This window comes from Hippopotamus amphibius, chromosome 6, assembly GCF_030028045.1.
Source record: "Hippopotamus amphibius kiboko isolate mHipAmp2 chromosome 6, mHipAmp2.hap2, whole genome shotgun sequence".
NCBI classification, from domain to species: Eukaryota; Metazoa; Chordata; class Mammalia; order Artiodactyla; family Hippopotamidae; genus Hippopotamus; species Hippopotamus amphibius.
The window spans coordinates 57,396,667-57,420,298 of NC_080191.1; the positions used below are offsets into that span (position 1 = coordinate 57,396,667).

At 43.7% G+C, this 23,632-nt stretch overlaps 1 protein-coding gene across 5 annotated transcripts in view; it reads right to left on the reverse strand.

Annotated features, from left to right (window-relative positions):
* CNKSR3 (CNKSR family member 3) overlaps positions 1 to 23,632 on the reverse strand; it is a 108,486-nt gene that overhangs the window by 60,107 nt on the left and 24,747 nt on the right. The window contains exon 1 of one of the 5 annotated variants that reach the window (XM_057739941.1): positions 3,584 to 3,659. The exons of 3 other annotated variants lie outside the window; for them this stretch is intronic. The gene's annotated coding sequence lies outside the window, so the exon portion shown is untranslated. Of the gene's footprint in view, positions 1 to 3,583; positions 3,660 to 23,632 lie in introns of those variants that run through there. One more of the 5 variants, XM_057739944.1, reaches the window with a different exon arrangement.

Below are 23,632 nucleotides of genomic sequence, written 5' to 3' on the forward strand. Positions count from 1 at the left end.
TCAAGTTACCCAGAAAACAACAGTCAGATGCACTGCCCTCATTTGAGGTTTCTGAACTGGGAAGGAATGCATCCCAGCTGAAGACTTTAACCAGGGAACTCTGGCTTCCAAGTTGAAGGTCTGGCACCCCCTCCCCCGCAACCCCCCACTATTCCCCTCCCCACCCAGACTCTGCACAACTTCCGATGCTGTGAAAAGGATCCAGCCTGCCACGCCCCAAGCATCCTGAGTCCAGCCAGCAAGGGGAGAAGTGCCCAGAGTGGGGACACGGGAAAGGACAGAAGTTAGTGTTGTCTGAAATCATCTTTAGGGTAGATATTTATGCTGATCTAAATCACTGAAAAAGAACTGACATGCAAATCAGAATCAAACAAAGAACTGACAGTCTAAAGAGATGATCAGAATTCAGACTATAATGACAGCCCTGAATGTTCAGCATCAAGCTCCTCTTCCCTTGCCCCCAGTCTCAAAAATTATGAAATTGAAAGATAACACCGAGGGCAGGGAAGAAATTCAATATTGCCATAGAGGTCTGAGGTTTTATGTGTGTGTCTGTGTGTGTGTCTGTGTCTGTGTGCCTGTGTTTGCACAGACGTCCATACATGTATATATCACAGTTGTTATTAAACTAAAACTGCAAACCAAATTTTCAGATTCTAAAAACAAAAACAAAATTGTGAAGATGAACACAAAGCATGCCACAATATTCTGGGTTAAAAGAAATGTGTACTTTCCAAGGTTGGTTGTTGTAATTCAGTAACCAAACCATTGTATCCAATTCTGGAACACTTGGACCAAGGAGGTAGGGGGACAACATGTGAAAGAGGAGAAAAGAATGTCCTTCACCCAGTAAATCATACTCTCTACCACCCCCAGCACAGTTTATTTTTCCAAAACTATAAATTAGATTTGGTCTAAAAAGCAAACATTGGCTACAACTATTGTCACTGGTGTGCTTACCATGAACTGAGGGAAGAATTAACTAGTTCCCTGGACACACAGCAAGTTTAAGTTCACAGAACTGCAGACAATCAACTCAGAGTGTGGACCAGGCAGTGGCCATGGCAGCAAACCTGGAAGTTTCAGCTTTGCTCAGGTTGGGTGTCAGTACTGCCCAGGGGCAAGTTCCACCCTGAGGAGGTGAACATGCAACACAGCAATCACCTCCAATCCGTCTGAGTCCATCAGGGTTTCCGTGGAAAAATTGCCATCTACCCAACCCTCTACCAACACTGCCATCATCCTTTCAAAGTGCACAGTCCAAACAGCTGGGCTGCATGAGAAATTAAACTCCTGTGTTAACAGGAGGCTGCACGGTTCACGGGGTACCTGCCCGTGCAATGATGTCTCATTGATCCCTGCGAGGAGCCAGGGGAGGATGCTGGCCAGGTCGTTATTATCTCCACTTTACTGATGAGGAAACTCAAATGCAGAGACGTGCCTTCCCTGGGACATCACGGCAGTAAAAGGCAGAGCTAAGGCAGAGCCCAGACATCAACCGGGCACCCCAGTCCTTGCGGGGTCTGAGGTCATCGATGAAGAAATGGATGGAAAGTGACTTAAGTACATTAATTTACAGACTATGCTTCAGGCACCATGCTGAGCATTGCAGAAATAGTATAAGATGTAGTCATTGAAGATCAAATGATTATAAACAAAGCAAGGAAGAGGCTTATATTAAGCCCATTTTACATGCCAGGAGAGTACCTGTGAGCATGGAGGCCCTGTTTGGGAGCAGGGCTTCTGGATCCAGACTTCTGGATTAAGTTCTGCTACTTCCCAGCTGTGTGACCTCACACAAGTAACTTAACTTCTCTGTGCTGCAGTTTTTTCACCCACAAAATGGAGAGGCTACCTACCTCATGGGGTTATCTGGATGAGTAAATGTGTTAAAATTTGTAAATAAGTTAATATTCTTAAAGTACTTACAGATATTAATGATAGGTACATAGTAGGTTCTAGTTAAGTATTTGTGAAAATACAAATTTAAAGTTTAGAAAAAAGAAATGAAACTGGGGCTCAGGGAGCTATCGAGTAACTGGCCTAAAATCACACAACCAGCAAGATGCAGAGTCAGGATTTAAAACCATTTCTGAGCATTGTGAAAGGACAGCACAGAAGCCTGTATGGGGTCAGGAGACATGGAGGTTTGATGCAAGAAGCTGACACAATCAACAGCTGATGCCTTTTACTTGCTGAGGTCGCCAGAAGGGGGAAGAAAGGGATGCTCCCATACAAGGAGGGCAGAGAAAGGCCCACACAGCTGCTATACTGGGGACAGCTGCCTAGGACAATGGAGCAGGTTTTCAGGCAGCCTTAGTCTTTTTTTATTTTTTTAATAACAGCTTTATTGAAATATAATGTACATACCCTACAATTCACCTATACAGAGTGTACAATTCAATGAGTTCTGGTATATTCATGCAACCATAACCACAACCAATTTTGCAACATTTTCAACACTCCTCCCCTCCCCCCAAAAAAATCCTGGGCTCATGAAGCAGCCACTCCCCATTTCACCCACCCCACCCCCACCACGGGGCCAGTGCTAATCTATTCTCTGTCTCTCCGGGTTTGCCTGGCTACTTCACATAATGGATTCCTGACATCGCACATAAATCGAGTCATACAATATATGGCCTTTGGTGATCGGCGTCTTTCACGTAGATTAACGTTCTCAAGACTCATTAAAACCTTCTCAACACACAGTTTAAATGTTGCTCCCTTGCTCCAAGCTCTGCTGGCTCACAGCACGTAGGACAAAATCAGCCAGTAAAGTCCAGGCTGGTCTGCCTGGGTCCTGCCTGCCTCAACAACTTCATCTCCTGCCACATTCTCCCCAGACCACCATGCTGGACACTGAGGATATCTGGTCCTTTCTACCTCCAGGCATGTCCCTGTGATGCTCCTTTTACCTAGAATGTTCGTGACTCCTCACCGCTCAGTCTCAGCTCACACATTACATCGCAGGGAGGCTCCTGTGGAGCCTGAGATGTAAAGGAGCCCCCTAATCGCTGTTCTCCCCATGTGTCCCGTCTGCTTCTTTCGTAGGACTTAGCAAGCTCGTGAGTATTTATCTGTTCATTAGCCTGCATTTGCCTCTCTCCCACTCTAAAACACATGCACCACAACGAAGAGTAGCCCCCACTCGCCACAACTAGAGAAAGCCCACATGCAGCAATGAAGAGCCAATGCAGCCAATAAATAAAATAAATTAAAAATTAAAAAAAAAAAAAGAGTACGTTAAAGAAAGTCAAGAGCCAGAATAAGCCATAGAGTCTAAGTTCCCAGCATCCTCTCAAGCGTGGCATCAGGGTACAGGAGAAAATGAGGGTGAAAACCCTCCAGGAGGTCTGTATTTGGTGAATAAACAGAAGAGTTTCAGTCTTAAGGCCTGAAAAACTGATGGCTTTAAACACATTCTAAAGTCTTCAATGCAAAATAAAATAGGGTTGACTTATCTCACCAAATACTATGGCTTAGAAGATAGCAAGTTTCCTGTGATATAAAATTAAGAAGAAGAAACTTCTTAGAATTGGGGGAAATAAATATATAAAATTACAAACAGTTAAATGTCACTTACTACATGGCAGGTACCTTTCCAAATTTTAGTCCTCCCAATGCCTCCATGATTGTGTATTATAAGCGTCCCACTTTGGAGTTGAAGAGCTGAGGCACAGAGAAGGCAGGTGACTTGCCCAAAGCCACACAGAGCCAGGGCTGACACCCAGGGGGCTGGTGCCGGGGTCTCTGCTCTTCACCACCATATACTGCCTCTCCATCCTCCAATGCAGCAGGTTCATAGAGGTCCCTTTAACTGATCTAAAGAAAGTACAGTGTTATGTAACAGGAAATTATTCAAGTCATTGAAGCTGACTTAGTTTACTGTCTATGACTACCATCAGAAATTGTATGGCAATGTAAATATAAATGGCTCTCCCACCTTGATGGGTCAGATGAGAAAATGAAGGAACTTCGGACACTAACTCCTAAGACTAGTTGTTGATAACACCTTGAGTTGATGTCCCAAGTTTCTTAACAACACACTAAAATACAGGTGAGATGGATTCTATTTTTTTTGTAGGAAATCTTAATTGAATTCTTTTCTAGTTCTTTCACTTTTGAATGTGACTCTAGAAACCAGCCTTTTATGCCAGCGGTGACCATAAGAGGGTAGTGATACACCAATAGAAATGACTGCCTTTAAAGGAATAAATATCTGCAGAATTCATAAAATTCTCTACATTCCTATATTTCCCAGAGTAATTTTTAAAAACCTTGAATTTAGAAAAAGGCAAGCTATCTTTCTGGGATCAAATAAATATAGGGAAGATTAGGTGGTATACTTCAATTTTTCTGCATGCCATTAGCATCCCAGAAAAAGGCAAAGGCAGAGAGAGAATGCTTAAAAAAAAGAGAGAGAGAGAGAGAGAATGAGAAGTAGCTGTCAGTGCAGGTCAACACTTACTTGTACATCCTGAGGGCTACAGAAGGAAAAAAAAAAAAAAAAGACATGCACCCCAGAGTTCATAGCAGCACTATTTACAATAGCCAGGACATGGAAGCAACCTAAGGGACCATCAACAGATGAATGGATAAAGAAAATGTGGTACATGTATACAATGGACTATTACTCAGCCATAGAAAAGAATGAAATAATGCCATTCGCAGCAACATAGATGGACCTAGAGAGTATCATACTGAGTGAAGTAAGTTAGAGAGAGATAGACAAATACCCTATGATATCACTTATATGTGGAATCTAAAAAAGTGATACAAATGAACTTATTTACAAAACAGATACAGACTCACAGACACAGAAAACAAACTTATGGTTACCAAAGGGGAGAGGCAGGTAGGGAGGGATAAATTAGGAGTTTGGGATTAGCAGATAAACACTACTATATATAAAATAGATAATGAGGACCTACTGTATAGAACAGGCAACTATATTCAATACCTTGTAACAACCTGTAATGGAAAAGAATCCGAAGAAGAATAGAGGGCGAGATATGTGTATATATACATATCTTGAAGTGTATATATATATATCTTGAAAGAGAGAGATATATATATTTAGTTATATATATATATAACTGGATCACTCTGCTGCACATCTGAAACTAACACAACATTGTAAATCAACTATACTTCACATAAAAAAAAAATCAGCCAAGTCAACCAGAGGAAAAAAAAGAAACAAAACCCTGTGTGTGGTATGCTTTCTAAGCAGAGAACACCTCTGTTCTCTGGGCTCCTGTACTGACTTGCAACTACCACACAAACAAAAAAAAAAAAGAAGCACCTGCCCTCCAGAAGCACACGCAAAAGCATGAAATGAGCAAGGATGCTACAAAAACTGGGAAATACCATAAAACTGGAAGGCTCTACCACAGTCTGGGACCCAGGCTCTGCTCTTAGGGAAGAATGGAGAAACCTCTGGGCAGCGGAGGGGGAGTGGGGGCGGGGGGCGGTGCGGAGATGTCCTGAGCTGTTGTCCTCCACTTGTGTTTTTTTTACAAGGGGAAGACAAAGTGGGAGGGCTGGTCTATGAAAAAGAGTTAACTGCAGAGAGAGCAAGGAGGATAGGGAGGCAGGAGGCAGGTACTGGAAACCAAGCAGGGAGGTGAAGCTTTAAGCAAGAGCAACGCGTATTCCATGGCTACTGTGTCCCCTGAGAGCCCCAAAGAGCCCTTTATTTTTAAATTTTTTTTTTTAATTTGTAGCAGGTGGGCTCCTTACCTGTGACAATCATCACCGAGACCAGACCTTCAGGGAAACAACACCTACTGAAATTTTTTTCAGGGGAACCTCCTCCAGCATCCTTCCCAAACGCCATCGCAGCCACCACCACCACCACCACCACCACCACCACCCACTTCCCTGCCCCAAAGCTCATAGCATTTGACTCAAATCACCTCTATCCCTTCATCAGCCTGTTTCTTATTTTAGAAAAGCAGAGCACTACCACAAAACAAAAGCTAGTTCTGCTTGGAAGTTCTGAAAGTATGACATTTTCCCCAGAACAAAGAGTTCATTCCATCTGAGCCAACTTAGATCTATTTATTTAGCATCAACTAGACACCGCCCGACAGCAGTCTTGTGTGTAGGGTTTGCAGATGCCTTCAGGGGTGTCTCATGAAATATATGGTCAACAGGTGGTCCTGAGGAGGGCCAACAACTGGAGATGCCATCTTCTTCTCATGGTCATCACAACTGTTTAGTCACCCAAGCAAAAACCACAGGTCAGATTCCTAAGAGGGAACCACTCAAAGTGATTTCACAAAAGGCTTATGGCTGATAGGAAGATCACACCTCTAGAATGATATTTTTCTATTGAAAAAGAAGCATTTAATCGGAAATTAATTTTTATAATTGTTTATTATTTATTTATGTGATATATAATACATCATGTGTGTATATCTATAGATATATATAGATAGATAAATATACATACACGGGCTACGTTATATATCTAGGTATACACACACACATACACACACACACACATACACACACATGGCCAGAAAGCAGAAAATGACAGATGTGTATACAGAAGACCAGAACAGTGGTTTAAGTTCAGGCCTCAGAATTTGATTCCTAGAAGGAGCACAGGAAATGCTGAGGGTGTGCACTACACTAGATGTTCATCTTTCTAGAAAAGTATTCTGCCAGATCTTTGCCTTGCTGACTTCCTCTGGTCCTTCTGGTGTTAACTCAAATGTCACCTTTCAGAGAGGTGCTCCCTGACTATCCAATCTAAAAAAGTCCATTGCCTTGTCCCAGTCACTTCTATCACACCATCTTCTTATTTACTTCTTTTTTTTTAATTATTTATTTATTTATTTTATTGGCTGTGTTGGGTCTTCATTGCTGCTCACGGGCTTTCTCTAGTTGCGGCGAGTGGGGGCTACTCTTCCTTGTGGTGCATGGGCTTCTCATTGCGGTGGCCTCTCTTGTTGCAAAGCACGGGCTCTAGGCGCGTGGGCTTCAGTAGTTGCGGCACATGGGCTCAACAATTGTGGCTCATGGGCTTTAGAGCACAGGCTCAATCATTGTGGCGCACGGGCTTAGTTGTTCTGTGGCACGTTCTATCTTCCTGGGGCAGGGATCGAACCCGTGTCCCCTGCATTGGCAGGCAGATTCTCACCCACTGTGCCACCTAGGAAGTCCTTATTTACTTCTTAAGCCATCACTCTTTGAAATTACCTGGCTCTATTAGGCTATGGTCTCCTGTTGGGCTCCTCCCTCTAAACCATCTGCAACACAAGAGTCAGTGTCCTCATCTATCTTATCACCTACACGGCCCCAGCTCCGAGAACAGATTCTTACTCCTACGAGGCACTCAGTAAATAACTGTCGAACGAATGAAGAATGAATGGACCCACACGCTCCAAACAAAACAACCAGAGAGGGACTCCCCGGTGGTGCAATGGTTAAGAATCTGCCTGCCAATGCAGGGGACACAGGTTCGAGCCCTGGTCTGGGAAGCTCCTACATGCCGATGAGCAACTAAGCCCATGCGCCACAACTACTGAGCCTGTGTTCTAGAGCCCCTGCTCCACAACAAGAGAAGCCACCACAATGAGAAGCCTGCGAAAAGTAGCCCCCATTCTCTGCAACTAGGGAAAACTGGTGTGCAGCAATGAAGACTCAACACAGCCAAAAATTAATTAATTAATTAAATTTTTTTAAAAAAAGTAAAAACAACGGGAGGGCAAGAGGAAAGAACAAAAACACAAAAGGGATGAAGTCAGACAACCTGGCTTAAAAACTAGCTTGACTTCTGACTTTGTTATGTGTCTAGGGCCAGTCACTTAACTTTTAGACTTCAGTTTCCTTAGCTTTAATCTAAGATAACATGAAGTATTGTGTTTCAGAGTGATTTGTAAATTATGAAGTATTCTATTATTGCTATTAAAGACATCTTCAGTCAATATTTATAGTGGCATCAATGAACAAGTTTACGAGAATACATCCTTAAATAAGTAAGTTAATCTGGCAAGAGTGAACTTTATCATCTTCAGCCCCATTTTGCAACTCTGACCTTGGCTGTTACCTCTCAAGTGTGCGACAAGTTGTTTACAAATTATAGTAGAAAGTACAGCACAAAGACCTGGGTTCAAAGCCCTACTCTACCACCCAACTTTTTTTAGTCTCATCTCCCCTTATTACATGTGAGTAATATATGTATTCATACATTCATATATATATTCAGCAATACATAAACACACACAGACATACACATGAATAGCCCACAGATCTCAGAGTACTACCGTAAAGATGGAAATGCAATGCTACACCCTGCACAACAGGTTAGAACTTTTCCATGTCGGTCTGTGTTAGGATTCTGGCTCCAAAGGCCACATGCATGAGCACCATTGGGAAAAGCATGACCCTAATAACAGAGGGGCCGTGTCATTCTACTGAGAGCAGTAGTAGACAACACCTCCACATAAAGTCTTCATATGACCAGCTACGTGTTTTGATGCTGCCCAATTTTTTCATTAAGATACAATCCACATACCATAAAATGTATGGTCCATGCAGTGTATCTCAACTTTAGAAAGTGTACAATTCAGTGATTTTTTTAGTATATTCAAAAGGTTGTACCTCCACTTTGTGAGGAAACAAAGAAAAGTGTGCAACTCAGAAGAGGACCCTCATCCACCTATGCTGGCACCTTGACCTCAAAATTGTGAGAAATAAATTTCAGCTGTTTATTACAAAAAAAGGTTATATAACCACCATTTAATTTGAGAACATTTCCATCACCCAAAAAGGAAATCCCATACACAATGGCAGCCACTCTCCTTTCCCTCTCCACCCAAAACCCACCATCACTAATCTACACTCTACCTCTATGGATATGCCTGTTCTGGACATTTCCTAGAAATGGAACTTGACAAGAGGTAACCTTTTGTGTCTGGCTTATTTCACTCAGCAAAATGTTTCCAAGGTTTATCCATGTGGCAGCATGCCTCAATACTTCATTCCTTTTTATGGCTGAATAATATCCCATTGTATGGATATATTGTACATTTTAATCCATTCATCAGTTGATGGACGCATGCACTGTTTATACTCTTTGGCCATTGTGAATAATGCTGCAACGAGAATTCAGGTCGAGGTGTTTACCTGAACATATATTTTCAATTCTCTTGAGTATATACCTAGGAGTGGAATTGTTGGGTCATACAGTAACTCTATGTTTTAAATTTTTGAGGAATTGCCAAAATGTTTCCCAAAGAAATTGCACCATTTTTCATTCCTACTCTCAATTTATAAGGGTTCCAACTTCTCCATATTCTCACCAACACGTACTATTATCCACCTTTTTGATTAGAGCCATGCTAGTGAGTGTGACTTAATAGTTTATTGTGTGATCAGATTTTAACATCCAAATTTTTATAGGCCCTCAGAACTAGAATACAAATGCCAGAGAGCAGGGGGAAAGTCCAGATTACACCAAGGCAGCGTTCCCAACTTCAGTCATTCAAGAACCACCTTAATGATTCTGTCAACTGAGTGCCATTTCTACTATTATGTACTTTATTTTTTTTTAACCAATTCATTTTTAACATCATTTTTGAAAAAGTCTGTAAATCACTGCTATAAATTAGTATCACCTGCCATAAACAGAAAGTAACATAAACATAAATATAATGAAAACCAAGCAAAATGAGCTTAATCTCCTAGGGCCTGATTCTTCATGACAAAAGGGAAATCGCAAGTGACGGGTGTTGAAGAAGGGCCAGCTACAAACACAGTCTTCCCTTGACCTAGACAGACAGTCTAAAATCATCCCCAATATCAATACTATCATGGGCTCCTCACTTTGGGAAACTCTGTTGTAATGTTTCAGGAAACACCTTTCTTGAAAGAGGTCGGAAAATGGGCTCCATCGTGATGGTTATTCGGGGGGGTGGGGGGAGGTTAAAGAACTGTTCCCTAACAACGGTCCCACGCTGCTAAGCCCGTTACACTTGGCTCAGGGGTGTCCCTTCTTTGTGTTAACAAACGTCATTCAAATTTCCAATAAGGTGGGCCATACTCTAGCTACAAGCACCTGGCTCTCCAAGTTCCAACAAAAACAACTTTCAGAGCAAACATATGTAACACAAATTAAAATAAAGAGCACCTGCCCTTGGGCAGACAAGCCCAGACAACGTGACCTGGAACGTGACAAAGTGCCTGGATGAGCCTGACTGACAGCACTGGCCCCAAGTGTAACAGAAACACAAAACGCCTGATTGTGTTTCAGGGCATTCAGCCTCCCTCTCCCAGCCCAACACACGCACTATTTATGCATAAGTGAGATAAAAACAGTCAGTGACAGCATATTTAGGCACCTCCAGGTTTGAAAACTAATTATCATCTATCATCATCCAAGCTTCACAGAACACTAAGTAGCACCTTACATTAAGAGAAAAAGAGTGAGTATTAAACTTGGAAGTCTTCCCTTGCTTCTTTCCTTGGGCACTCCAACTCAGCCCTCAGATCCCAGCTCAAACATCCCTTCCAACAGCAATACTTCCCTGGCCCTCAACACTAAATCCCCTTAGTATGTATCTCCTAGCACCTTTGCTTTCCCCTCATAACACATCCGGCTTTATAATGTGATATCTGCATGGCTGGCATCTGTCACCCCAACAGGACAAGCTCCGTGAAGACAAGAATCAGGCTGGTTTTGTCCATCATTGTACCCTCGACAGCGAGGATGGTTCTGGGCACAGAGTAGGTATTCAAGAATTATTTGTCGAATGAATGAGTTCAAAGGATGTCAGAATTTTGTTCTGCAGTATAAGACTTGACTATGTTTATAATATACCAAGAGTACATTTCAAAAAGACAAAAGGGCACAGGGCCAGGGTTCTTCAACTTCTGAGAGTTTGCTACTCCTGGACCACAACCCAGTCCCTTCCATACAATAGAAGCCTCCCTTTTTCCATGTAACCTCCAAACAACGAAGTTAGGACTTGAGTCTATCAATGAGCCTTTATAGGGGCCTGGGGTCAGTAGAGGAGGAGGTGGTGACCAGGGAGGGAAAAAAAGGCAAGAAAACTAAAATTTACTGAGTGCCTACAATGCATTACATACTCCTTCTTTACTCTGCAAAAAAAAAAAAAAACTTTTTTATCACCATGATACAACTGAGCCTTGTAAAATGTAGTAACTTGCTCAAAGTCACACAGCTGATAAATGGTCAAAAAGAAGCAAGTGTCTGGTTCTTTGTAAGCTGAAGAAGTTACACAAGTGCCAGATAGATGATGCAAGCTGAAATAGACCTAAAAGAACAGACAAAAGTGATGAAGGAGGCAGGGGAGGGCATTTGAACACAACTGCTTACAACAGCTAATGTTTAGGGACCCTTTTCTACGTGCCAGGCACAGGACTAAAGCATCTGACACACATTACTTCATTGATTCCTCATATAAACTTTACGAAGTGGCAATACTATTATCCCCATTTTGTAGAGTAGAACTGTGGCTTCAGAGAAATGACCCAACCAAAGTGAGATAGTGGGTAAATGCCTGAGATCTGAACCCAGGTTGTATGAGTTCACAGCAGAGCACTGACCCCTTCCTGCACCTCCCGCCATGATGCTGGGAGAGAACGGCGTGAACCAGGGCCCAGAGGAGGAATGAGGCAGTTATGCAATGAATGCATCCAGTGGTGTCTACTACATGTCAGAACAAGGCACAGAGCACAGTAAGCAGAGATGAATCACGTGGATCCTGCTCTCTCGGAGTTTATATGGAAGGAAGACAATGAAGACAAGCAGGTTTTAAAAGTGTAGGGTCTGGTGACTTGCCTGGGGGTCCAGTGGTTAAGACTCCGAGCTTCCACTGCAGGGGACTTGGGTTCGATCCCTGGTCAGGGAATTAAGATCCCGCCTGCCGCGTGGTGCGGCCAAAAACAATATAAAACAAAAAATAAAAGAGTGTAGGGTCTGGAGCCAGACTGCCTGGGTTCAAACACTGATTAGCTATGCAACACTAGGGGGCTGAAGTAAGGAAAATGGTCTAATACAAATAAAGTCCTTAACACATACCTGGCACACAAGCATCATAAATAAATGTGAGATATTTTTACTCTAAGAACTAATGACAAGCAAGGTTAGATGCAAAAGGTACAGCCAAGTCAAAGGACTATGGAAGGAGAGAGGTGTTTAGTGGTATCTAAAGAATGTGCAAGCTAAACAGGGCTGACCACAGTCAGAAAGCTTCTGAGCAATCCATCCACAACGTGTGAGCCCAGCACAGATGAGATGATAACTTCATAAGAGAAGGAAATGGACAAGATCAAATGATGGACTGGAAATGTCACATGAAACGCAAAAATTAACCAAAGACAACACCAAGGGTTTGAGCTGGGTTAACTGTAAGAATTCAAACTCTAACCAGACAGAAACTGCAACAGGACAGGGCGAACAATTAAGATCTGAAAAGGGAGAGAAGTGTAGGAGAAGATGAGGTAATGCATTTCCTCCTGCACCTGCTGAGTTGACTGCACCTCTGAGTCAGTAAGTGGACACAGCCTGGGGGCATTGGGAGGCCACAGCTGAGGGCCCTGAGGAAGGGCTGGCCCAAGGAAATTATCAATGACTGGGCACAGGCTATGTTTATATAGTGCACGGTCAAATATAAGTCTCATGTATTCACCTGAGGAGTCCACAGATCAGTCTTACCATCTCCCTTCCTTTTAGGAGGAAGCTGATGTTACAGGGACGAAGAAAGCTGATGAGGATGACACAACTAGAAAGTGGCAGAACTGGTCTTGAGACCAGTTCATCCAATTCCAGAACCCATTGTCCTCCCACTGGAAGGCTCAGAGAGAGAAGCCTTCTTGGGAAGAGAGCAGAACAGAGTCATAACACACACCTGGCCCTCGGGCAGCACCATCACCACCCTCATCCCAGGCATTCTTCTCCTCCTGGCCAGCCCTTCCTCCCCTTCCGTAATTCAGCAATTGTACTCATTCATCGAGATCCAACAGTAACCCTTTCACTCCATGCAGTTTTCGTGAACCACCCTCCTCCCCACATGGACGTGATCACTAACTCCCCTCGCCCCCCGGCCCCCCGCCGACTACCATAGCCCCGGCCGTCCACCCACCCTCCTGGCGTGTGCAGACAAGCTTGAACTTAGGTATGTTGATCTGGCCACCACGTGCCACCCCACGGAGGGACACAGCTGATTCTGCTGCTGGGCCTCCCCTGGGGCTGCTTCCTTCCCCTCGGCTCCATCTGAGTTGTCTGTATTCTCAGTCAAAGGTCAACCTTCTGGGACTTCCCTGGCGGTCCAGTGGTTAGGACTCTGCACTTCCAATGCAGGGGCGTGGGTTCAATCCCTGGTCTAGGGACTAAGACCCCATATGCCTCGCAGTGTGGACAAAAAAAAAAAAGAGAAAAGAACAAAGGTCAATCTTCTGGAGAGAGGACTCTTGTTCAGCCCTAGGCTTTCCCGGGTGCTATACTGCTGCATTCTCTGACAGAGTCCAAGTACTGTGGTTGTTTCTCCTCCATGACTTCTTCTTCCAAATTAGCATTTAAATTTCTAGGAAGAAGGCACTTCCTGTGTTGTGCCTTAAGTGTGATAGATGCCCGGTAAGTAATCAAAGATGATAACAAGCAACCTTTAATACAGGAACACCTCCACCTCACACAGCTTGGACCAAAAGGGAAGCGAGGAGGCCTCTGGACAAACACTGTAAGAGGCTCGGGGATTTTTCTTTCACTTTGCAAACTACTGTAATCCTTTTTTTTTTTCAGATACAGATTGTTTAATGTTAGGAAGGCTTGAAAAATACAAAATGAGTCCTCTTTCTCTGAAATGTTAAAGATATGATGAAGCCTGTGCAATAAAGCGCATCCACTTGACTTACACACGCCTTCTCAGACACAGCCTCACCCAAGGCCTATTCACTCTCATTTTACAAAGTGAGTAAGCTATCTTGTATTCCAGGCTTCAAGAGACAAGCTGAGTAAATTCAAGAAAGGCACACATGCTGCTAGAAGCACCCACTACCTAAAAACTAAGGGCAGGAACTTTGAAAACGTGGTATCCTGGGGTCACTTGGCAGTACAGTCACAAGTGCCAATACATCATCACTACAGTAATCACCTGCTTCAATCAGTGTGCAAAATTCTTTCTTTCCCAAGAAAGGAATGTTGAAAGCACTCTGTTTATGAGCACAAGAAAGTGAGTAATTTTAGAAAGATTTCCATCCAAAATTGAAGAGGAAAAATAAAAAATGTCCAGGTCTTAAAGTGATGAAGTTCAGTTATCAGGAAAAGTTATATATGGGGATATATACATACATATATATGTGTGTGTATGTATGTATGTGTGTGTATATATATATATATATATATATATATATATATATATACACCCATATGTATGTGTATATATAGAGAAGCATATATTCCGTGCATGTATTATTGTTCTGCCTAACTTCTTTCTTTCAAATAAAATAATTATTTATAAGAAAGCTATATATGGGGAACTATTCATTCCCTCGTCAAGGCCAGTTGACAGGATGACACAGCATATCAATTCTCTCAGAACTGCAGACTGTCTACTTCCTTACCTTTTTTTTTTTTTTTAAACTTTCCACACAACCTAACTGCAAGACAGGAACAGCTATGAGGTCAGCTATCCTGAAACTATCAAACCTATTTTCACATAAAGAATCCATTTTATATCAAAGCATTCAATGCATTTCAAAGAAAGATAATTCATTAAGATTTCTCAACTCTCTCATGGAACTATCAATAAACGAAGAAAATGATTATCATGTTATGACATCATGACATCTATTGGACTACGTGAGCAGCTACTGGGTCTGTAGAGTAGGGGAAAAAAATTCTTAGGGCTTCTCTTTAATGTTTAGCAAAATTTCAAAACATCTGCCATAGAATGAGATTGATACTGGCTATTGATAATTAACCAGGTTGGCAAAGCTGGGCCCCATCCGAGGTAGCTGAGGACTAGGATCAGTAACTTCCTTCCTTCCCGTGCCCTCTGTACGCACCAAGGAGCTTCCTTCCTAAAGACCTGACGTCAGCTATATGTGACATTCACACTGCTCTTCCTAACACCCAAATATACTCATGGGACCCCACCCCCACCCCATCTAGCACCTTCAATGGTTCTCCAACACTCAGAGGATGAAATCCAAACTCTATAAAATCACTGATCCCAGGTGCTGGGGACACAGCCATCCACCCAGAGGAAAGTCCCTGCTCTCCTGAGGTCTCCATTCTAACAATGGGGCAGAGGCAACAAACATACAAGCCAAAGCAGGTCAAGGGTAAGTGCTAGGAAGAAGGCTAAAGCAGGGAAAGGAAATAAGAATGAGATGAGTCAGGGGCTTCCTAGGTGGCGCAGTGGTTGAGAATCCTCCTGCCAACGCAGGGGACACGGGTTCGATTCCTGCTCCAGGAAGATCCCACATGCCGCAGAGCAACTAAGCCTGTGCGCCACAACTACTGAGCCTGCGCTTTAGAGCCCGTGAGCCACAACTATTGAGCCCATGTGCTGCAACTACTGAAGCCCACGCACCTAGAGCCCGTGCTCCGCAACAAGAGAAGTCACGGCAATGAGAAGCCTGCGCACCACAACGAAGAGTAGCCCCCACTCACCACAACTAAAAAGAAAGCCCGCGCACAGCAAAAAAAAGACCCAACACAGCCAATAAAATAAATAAATAAATAAATTTGTTAAAAAAAAAAAAAAAAGAATGAGATGAGTCAGAGAAGGCCTCTCATGTGAGGGGAGCAAAGTCCTGAAGGCAATGGCATGACCCTATGACCCGAGAAGGCCTCTAGAAGTTGGCCTCAGGCTTCCTAACCAAGCTCCTTCCCTGCTTTCTCCCTCAAGCATCCGACAACTCCGGACACCCTGAGCTGGTGGGATTCCTTCTCCTAACACCCTGCTGCTTCATACGTTCAAGCCTTTGCATTTGCTCTTCTTCTGCCTACAGTGCCTCCCACACTCTTATCTCATCTGGCAAATGTCTCCTGATCTTTCGAGATTCAAGAGAAGCTTCTCTTCCTTTCTGAGGCCATCTCTGGACACCAGCACCTCCCATCCTGGCAAAGTTCATCATCCCTCCTTCCTGCCATCTGGACCAGGTATTCTGACTCATGTCTCTGACTCCTGAGTAAAAGGGAGCTACTTAAAGGCCAGAGGATGAAACTCATCCCTGTATCCCCAGCACCTGGTCCTTCAAGACAGCTGTACCTTAAGGACTCAGTTAATGAATGAAAGAAATGTATGTCCTCTATTCATAACGCTATCTTTGAAAACATATGCCCGTGAGGAAAGCATAAACCCATGAATGCCCTTTTAGTTAAAACTTTGTAAAACTGAAAGCTGCATATTTTTAAAGTCTTTTGGGGTTTTTCCTCCCATAAAATGATCTTGACACCTAGCCATGCATCGTGGCACATGAAGCAGCTATAACTCTGCAGTTGGAAAAACATTACACTGTGAAGGAAGAGCCCCTGTCTGCCAAGACACTTTACAAGGATTGCTAACGATGCAATGAGAATGCGATGTTGGACCCAATGAAAGCAGCTAATCCTCTCTTAGAGCCTGGGATCCTTCTCGCAAAGCTTTCTTTTTTAGGAGGATAAAGTGTTCAAAAATGGAGAGGAATACACACTCTTTTTCGGCTTTTCTTTTTGTACAACTAAACGCCTGACCTTTAACGATTCGGCCTGCACCTACACCCACCTTCATGGGGCCCAAGCGGCTGGAGGAGAAGAAAAAAAAGGCAGAGACCAAGACATAAGATGTATGGGTCTCAGTAAAGACGACAAATTCAGGGTGAAAAAATTCTTCCATTAGTGCAAATTCCTCTACCACTTAGTTTCCATTTTATTTTCAATGTTGGGCAAATCCAAGTCTTAGAAATAAGAACCTCCTATTCCAGTGTAAAGATGCTGGATTCAAAGCCAGATATCAAAAAAAAAAAAAAAAAAGAAAAAAGAAAAAAGCCAGATCTCACGAGGGCCAGCCTAAGCCGCACGGCCAGCTGTCCTGCTCAAGCCCAGAGTGGAGTTCTGAAAGGGAAGACCCTTTACAAATAACAAAGGAAAACAACTCAGCGGCTCACCCCAACTCAAGCACAAAAGAAAGAGGGGGAAGAAACCGTTTCCATATTTCACATAAACACAGATCTTACTGCGGCAGCGAGGAACGCATGAGTCAAACCAGGGCTGGCAGTGATCACCACACAAATCAAGCCCCCTGCTAAAGATGAACACGAAGATGTGCAGCCCACAACTACACCGACGACCACCCCTGTGGTGAAACGTTTGCATTTACGCATTTCAAAATAAATGGCTTTTTAAAAACTGCAGTGTCCTTTTCTGAGGAATTCTAACTTCTTCGGTCTAGAGGAAGCACCTGGAAGAGACCTTCACGTGTAAAATCTGTGCCAAAGTAATTTGAGATTTTGTGCTTTCAACTTACTGTAACTCTATATCCGTGGTTCCCCCAGCCCCCAGACCCCTTCACACTGGTTAAAGTGAGTCCTGCCCTTGAACGGATCTGGGGCTTACTGCACGGCAGTGGTTGGGAAGCGGGGTGGGGGAGGCACAGGGGCAAACACGAGGCAGAATGGCTGCAACTCCAGAAGTGAAATTTTTGGAGAAATCAACTTTCTCTTTGTCGACTGTCAGCAACAGAAAGTTATCCTTGGTGAATGAGAACCAGGCGCCAGAATGTCCTCGGCATCTTATTTAAGGACAGAGGAATGCGAGAGAAAAAGAAAGAAAGAAATCACAAGTACCATTTCCTGAGTCCTTCTGGATTCCCTGACATGAGCTGGGCAGTCACTCCCAGGGTCTGACTAATTCTCAGAAGAACTACATGATGTTTTATTATCCCCATTTTGCAGATGAGGAAGCAAGCTCTGAATGGCTGAATGTGCAAGGTTATCCCACCAGAGGCAGCAATGGAGTGAGAACTCCACGCAGGGGACTTCCTAGGTGGTGCAGTGGTTAAGAATCCGCCAGCCAATGCAGGGGACACGGGTTCGATCCCTGCTCCAGGAAGATCCCACATGCTGCGGAGCAACTAAGCCCGTGCGCCACAACTATTGAGCCTGTGTACCGCAACTACTGAAGCCCATGCACCTAGAGCCCGTGCTCCGCAACAAGAGAAGCCACTGTAATGAGAAGCCAGCACACCATAATGAAGAGTAGCCCCCATTCACCGCACCTAGAGGAGGCCCGCGTGCAGCATGACGACCCAATGCAGCCAATAAATAAATAAATAAATTTATTAAAAAAAGAAAACTCCACGCAGGGTTTTCTGCTCCACCCCAGGCTGGCTCTGCCTTCTCCGTATAGCAGGTGACAGCACGTGAAGCTCCCTTTCTGCAGCATGACCTCCCTGAGCAAGAAATGTCCTCGAACGTGGGAGGGTCTCAAGAGCAGGATGGATAGAGGGAAGCAGAGCTGTCTCCCTGACTGGTCCTCTCTGTGATCAAACTGGCTGATGCTTAATTAAGTAAAGGAAGGCAGTGGGTTAAAAAATAAAAATGTGCAAGCCTGTTCCTATTGTCCACTGAGAGATGACACCAAAGAGCTGTAAAGAGCAATTTCACAGCCAACAGAAGAAATACTATGTTCCTAACCTCTTAATCTCCCACAAACCCCAATTTCTTTGAAAGCCGGATTAGAACAGTTAACTGCGTGTGTGCCATTATACCTAGAGATTGCAATTTCTTTATAAAGCTATGACATGGCCCCACATCGTCAAGAAATTCACAGGTCATTCTGATGCTTATTTGATAACAGTTTGTTCTAATAAAAGATCTGAGGAACTTTCCCATGAAAGTCCATCTCTCCTCTAGATTCCCTCCTTTAGGGCAGCAACCAGCCACATGAAACATGAGACCTGACGCCTTCAAAAAAACAGGCACCGATTGCCAAGTGTCCTCTATAATGACATCAGCTTTATGGATTTTGTGACTTCATTTTTTACTATTTATTTATTTATTTTTGGCTGCATTGGGTCTTTTTTTTTTTTTTTTTTTTTGGCTGTGTCGGGTCTTTTTTGCTGTGCGTGGGCTTTCTTTTAGTTGCAGTGAGTGGGGGCTACTCTTCCTTGTCGTGCGCAGGCTCCTCATTGTCATGGCTTCTCTTGTTGCGGAGCACGGGCTCTAGGCGCATGGGCTTCAGTAGTTGTAACACAAGGGCTCAATAGTTGTGGCTCATGGGCTCTAAAGCGCAGGCTCAATAGTTGTGGCACGCAGGCTTAGTTGCTCCACAGCATGTGGGATCTTCCTGGAGCAGGGATTGAACCCGTGTCCCCTGCATTGGCAGGCGGATTCTTAACCACTGCACCACCTAGGAAGCCCTGTGTTGAGTCTTCGTTGCAGCGGTCTTTCTCTAGTTGCTGTGAGTGGGGACTACTCTTCATTTTGGTGCACAGGCTTCTCAATGCGGTGGCTTCTCTTGCTGTGGTGCAGGGGCTTAGTTGCTCTGAGGCATGTGGGATCTTCCCGGACCAGGGATCGAACCCATGTCCCCTGCATTGATAGGTGGATTCTTAACCACTGTGCCATCAGGGAAGTCTCAGATTGTGTGATTTTATACATGCCTGCATTGTTATTTTTAAGAACTTGATGACCATATTCTGGTCACTTGCAAAAAACTGAAGAAAAAGAATGACAGCAGGTGGCTGGAAAATTGTCAAGCCAAGAAGGCATCATCCCCCTCTGTCTAAACAATGTGTACTGAGGTCATAACGACAGCATTCCAACAGCTCCTGGGACAATTGCTGTTGCACTTTGGGAACAGGCACAAATGCCCATGGTCTGTTTGGGTTTGGCAAGTTCAAATGTACAATTTGAGCAAGATGTCAAAACCTGCTTCCCATGATATCAGCAGCCCACGAATGTATCAAAACAATGACCTATCCCATTTCCCCTCCCAAAGCGGTTCTCCTCATCACTTCTGGGTCCCATTTCTCTGGGTTAAAATTCAAAGTCCACTTGGCCTTTGGGTCAACTGCTCTTAAACAAGCTTTGCAAATTTATGAAGCAAACTTTTGGAGAAAGATTCAAGTGCCACCTTCTGCTGATGTCTTAGTCGGAGATTTCAAAGATTATATATCAGCCACCTCTCGCTTTAATATGATTCTGGCAAGAAAAGACTAAAGGTGTGCTTGAAGCAGAGCTGATGTCACAGTAATAAACTCTCATAGCAAGAGACTGGTTCTCCCTTGTCAGGCTGACCCAAGATATTTCACCAGGTGCCAGGCAGCCTGCCATAAAGCGTCCTGAATCCTCGCTCGGCACCAACGTGGGTAAGTCATCACACCTTCCTGTCCCTAAGAGGCACCCAGATTTCCACACAGCCATTCCTAAATTCCTGACAAAGTTAATTGTTTGATTGTATTAAAAAATTACTTCTAAAATGGTTGAGGATTATCTAAATAGAGGGATGTGGAAAGACCTTTAATTCAGCATGAAACGTAAAAAGAAACTATGGGACTTCCCTGATGGCACAGTGGTTAAGAATCTGCCTGCCAATGCAGGGAACACGGGTTCGATACCTGGGCTGGGAAGATCCCACATGCCACGGAGCAGCTAAGCCCATGCGCCACAAGTACTGAGCCCGTGAGCCACAACTACTGAGCCTGTGCTCTAGAGCCTGCGAGCCACAACTACTGAGCGCACGTGCCAAAACTACCGAAGCCCGTGCGCCTAGAGCCTGTGCTCCTCAACAAGAGAAGCCACCACAATAAGAAGTCCATGCACCACAACTACAGAAAGCCCACATGCAGCAAGAAAGACCTAATGCAGCCAAAACAAATAATAAAATAAATCTTAAAAAAAAAAAAAACTATGGCTCAGATTCAAACTACATGTGAATCCACTTATATAAATGAAAATAATTATACATGAATCTGTATAAACATGTATGCAAATGTCTAGGAAGGATTCTGGAAGGTGCTCACACCCAACTCTGAAAAAGGAGAAGGGTTTTTAGCAAGAAGGGGGAAATTAGATTTTTTTTTTAATTATGGAGAGTTATATCGCTTGCATTTCTTTAAAGGAAGTATTTCTGTATGATTGGACAAATAAAAATAAAAGCTGCAGGCAGCAGAAAGACAATGGCGGGGGAGGGGTAAACATATGACAACAAACCACATTCCACAGCTCCCAGTGTTTAATCAGAGAGGACTTTCCATTAATATTCTCGTGATTACCACGTTGCTCCATGAGGCTGCATTTCTGGCTGCCACGTTAGGAGCAGCTGTTTCCTATCATTCGTTATCTGTTTCCTCCAAGGCCATGAAAACTGAAAGGCAGTTGTGTCTTGTTCCAGAAGCTGAACGTGTAAACCTGCATCCACACCTTCACCCCAATGGCATCTTGGAGGAAAGGCAGGACGGCTGTGGACAGAGCCTGCTGCCTTTGTGCTTCTGAGTCCAAAGCAAAGCACTATCCCTGGACCTTCTTCCCTGAACACACCTGAGTCACAGAGCCTCCAGGCACCTGGCAGTCCACACTCGTCCCTGCCTCTCTGTCACACCAGCCATCCTATTCAAAGTTCACTGATGAACTTTCAGCACCTCTCTCCATTCTGAAACAGGTGGGAGAAGGTGAACAATGTGAGTACAACCTATAGATGTCTGCAGGCGGCCATGATCCCACCACCAAGTTCACCCTGCAGCACGGCCAATGGACTGGTGTTTAGTTTCCCAAATTTCTTCACCTGGAAGGCTCCACCCTCGACCCCAACCTGCCTGGCAAATTCCCCTTTATCCTTTAAAGCCCTCCGCAAACAACTGTCCCCTACACACATACACACACACACTGCATTGTATGCTCCTCTGAACAGCTCCTAAACCTGTAAACATGTCCATCATTGAATGCACCACACTGTATGGTATAATAATCAGTGTTGCCACCTCCCTGCTAGACGCAAAGCTCCTCCCCGCTGGACCCCCATAAGCCGTCGCTGAGTCTGTATCACAGATGGTTAACCACGCTCATGGCCTCAATGGCAGTACACATGCTCTAGTGATGCTCTACACTACTGGTGGTGGGTGGGACCTACAAGGCCATAAATTTTATAGGATTTGGGGGTAGAGGGCAATTAAAGTAAGGTTGGGAAAATAGTATAATGAGAAACATCCTGAACTGGGAGTCTGAAGAATTCGTTCTAGTCTAGGTCCTGCCATTACAACTTAGCCGTGGAACTCTCTGGGCCACAGTCTCTTTAGCTTTAAAATGAAGAAATTTATTCACTCAAAAGAACACATCTGGACTGCATGACCTACAGTTATCACCAACCCTCAAGATTGGATAGTCCGTGAGGGGGAAAACACATGGAAATCAGAGTGCTGGAACTACAGCCCTGGGAAAAATGCCCTTTCCTTTATATTCCCAGTAGAAGTAAAGAAACACTCCAATTTTCCCAATACACAGGCCATCTTCCAGTTCACAAACGGTAACAGGATGAGCATCTTAGCATTTCCAAACACATAACAGTTCTTCACTAGAAAGATCCTCCTGGTCTCCCTGATATCAACCCTAATATGATTTCCCCCTACCCCTTACTCCAAATAAAATGAAGGAAAAAATATGAAAATAAAAGTAAATTGCTAATATCTTAATTGCGGCAAAGTCCTCTGTTGTAATTTTAAGCAGCAAAGGACGCTGACAGTGAACCCTGGGTCTTTAAGGCTTGTAAACAGATGGTGACATAGCCACCTAGGCCTGGCGACTGCTCCCAGCCTCACTGTTTCAGGCCCCTGGACGGGGGATTTCTAGCATGAGTCATCACCCCTGCTTTCTTCGAGAGCAAAACTGCAGCTCCCCTGAAGACAAAGCAGCTGATTAACATGGATATTAACTCTCTCTTTACAGGATTTTCGGTGGATTTTTTTCAGTTTTTAAATTCAGTGCACACTGTATAGCACAGGGAACTATACTCAATATTTTGTAATAACCTATAAGGAAAAAGAATCTGAAAAAGAATATATACATATATATAACTGAATCACTTTGCTATACACCTGAAACTAATACAACATGGTAAATCAACTATACTTTAATTTTAAAAATTAAATAAATTTTTTAAAAGTTTGAAAATTGATAGCATCTAAAACATGCTGTGCAGTAATTCATTAATGAAGGATTGCATCTCCCTACACAGAGTTCTGAGGCTGTAATGGGGGAGGGAGGGGGAGGTGGTATAGGCAGCTTACAAACACATATTCTTAAAGTAATAGTGAATATAAAATACACAAATATATTAAGTTGGAAACTGATCCAGAAGAAATTACGTGCCAGTTTCTCAAGGGGGAAAGGGCTTTCTCTGGCTGATAGAGATCTATCCATTTATCCAAACTTTATGACAATGTGTTTACGTTCATCACTGCTGAAATCCTGTTCCAGAAGCAGGTACACATAGACTAAAATATAAAAACACTTATTCCCTCGGCTCAAAGACGGCTTACAAAAAGGACTTCATCCATAGATAAACAAGTCAGGTCAACTCTGAAGCTCTTTCTTTAATCCCCTGCACCTCCCAAACAAGCATCAGGGATGAGTCTTGCTCATAAGCCCGGGTCTGCTCTAGCACTAACGGCAGGCT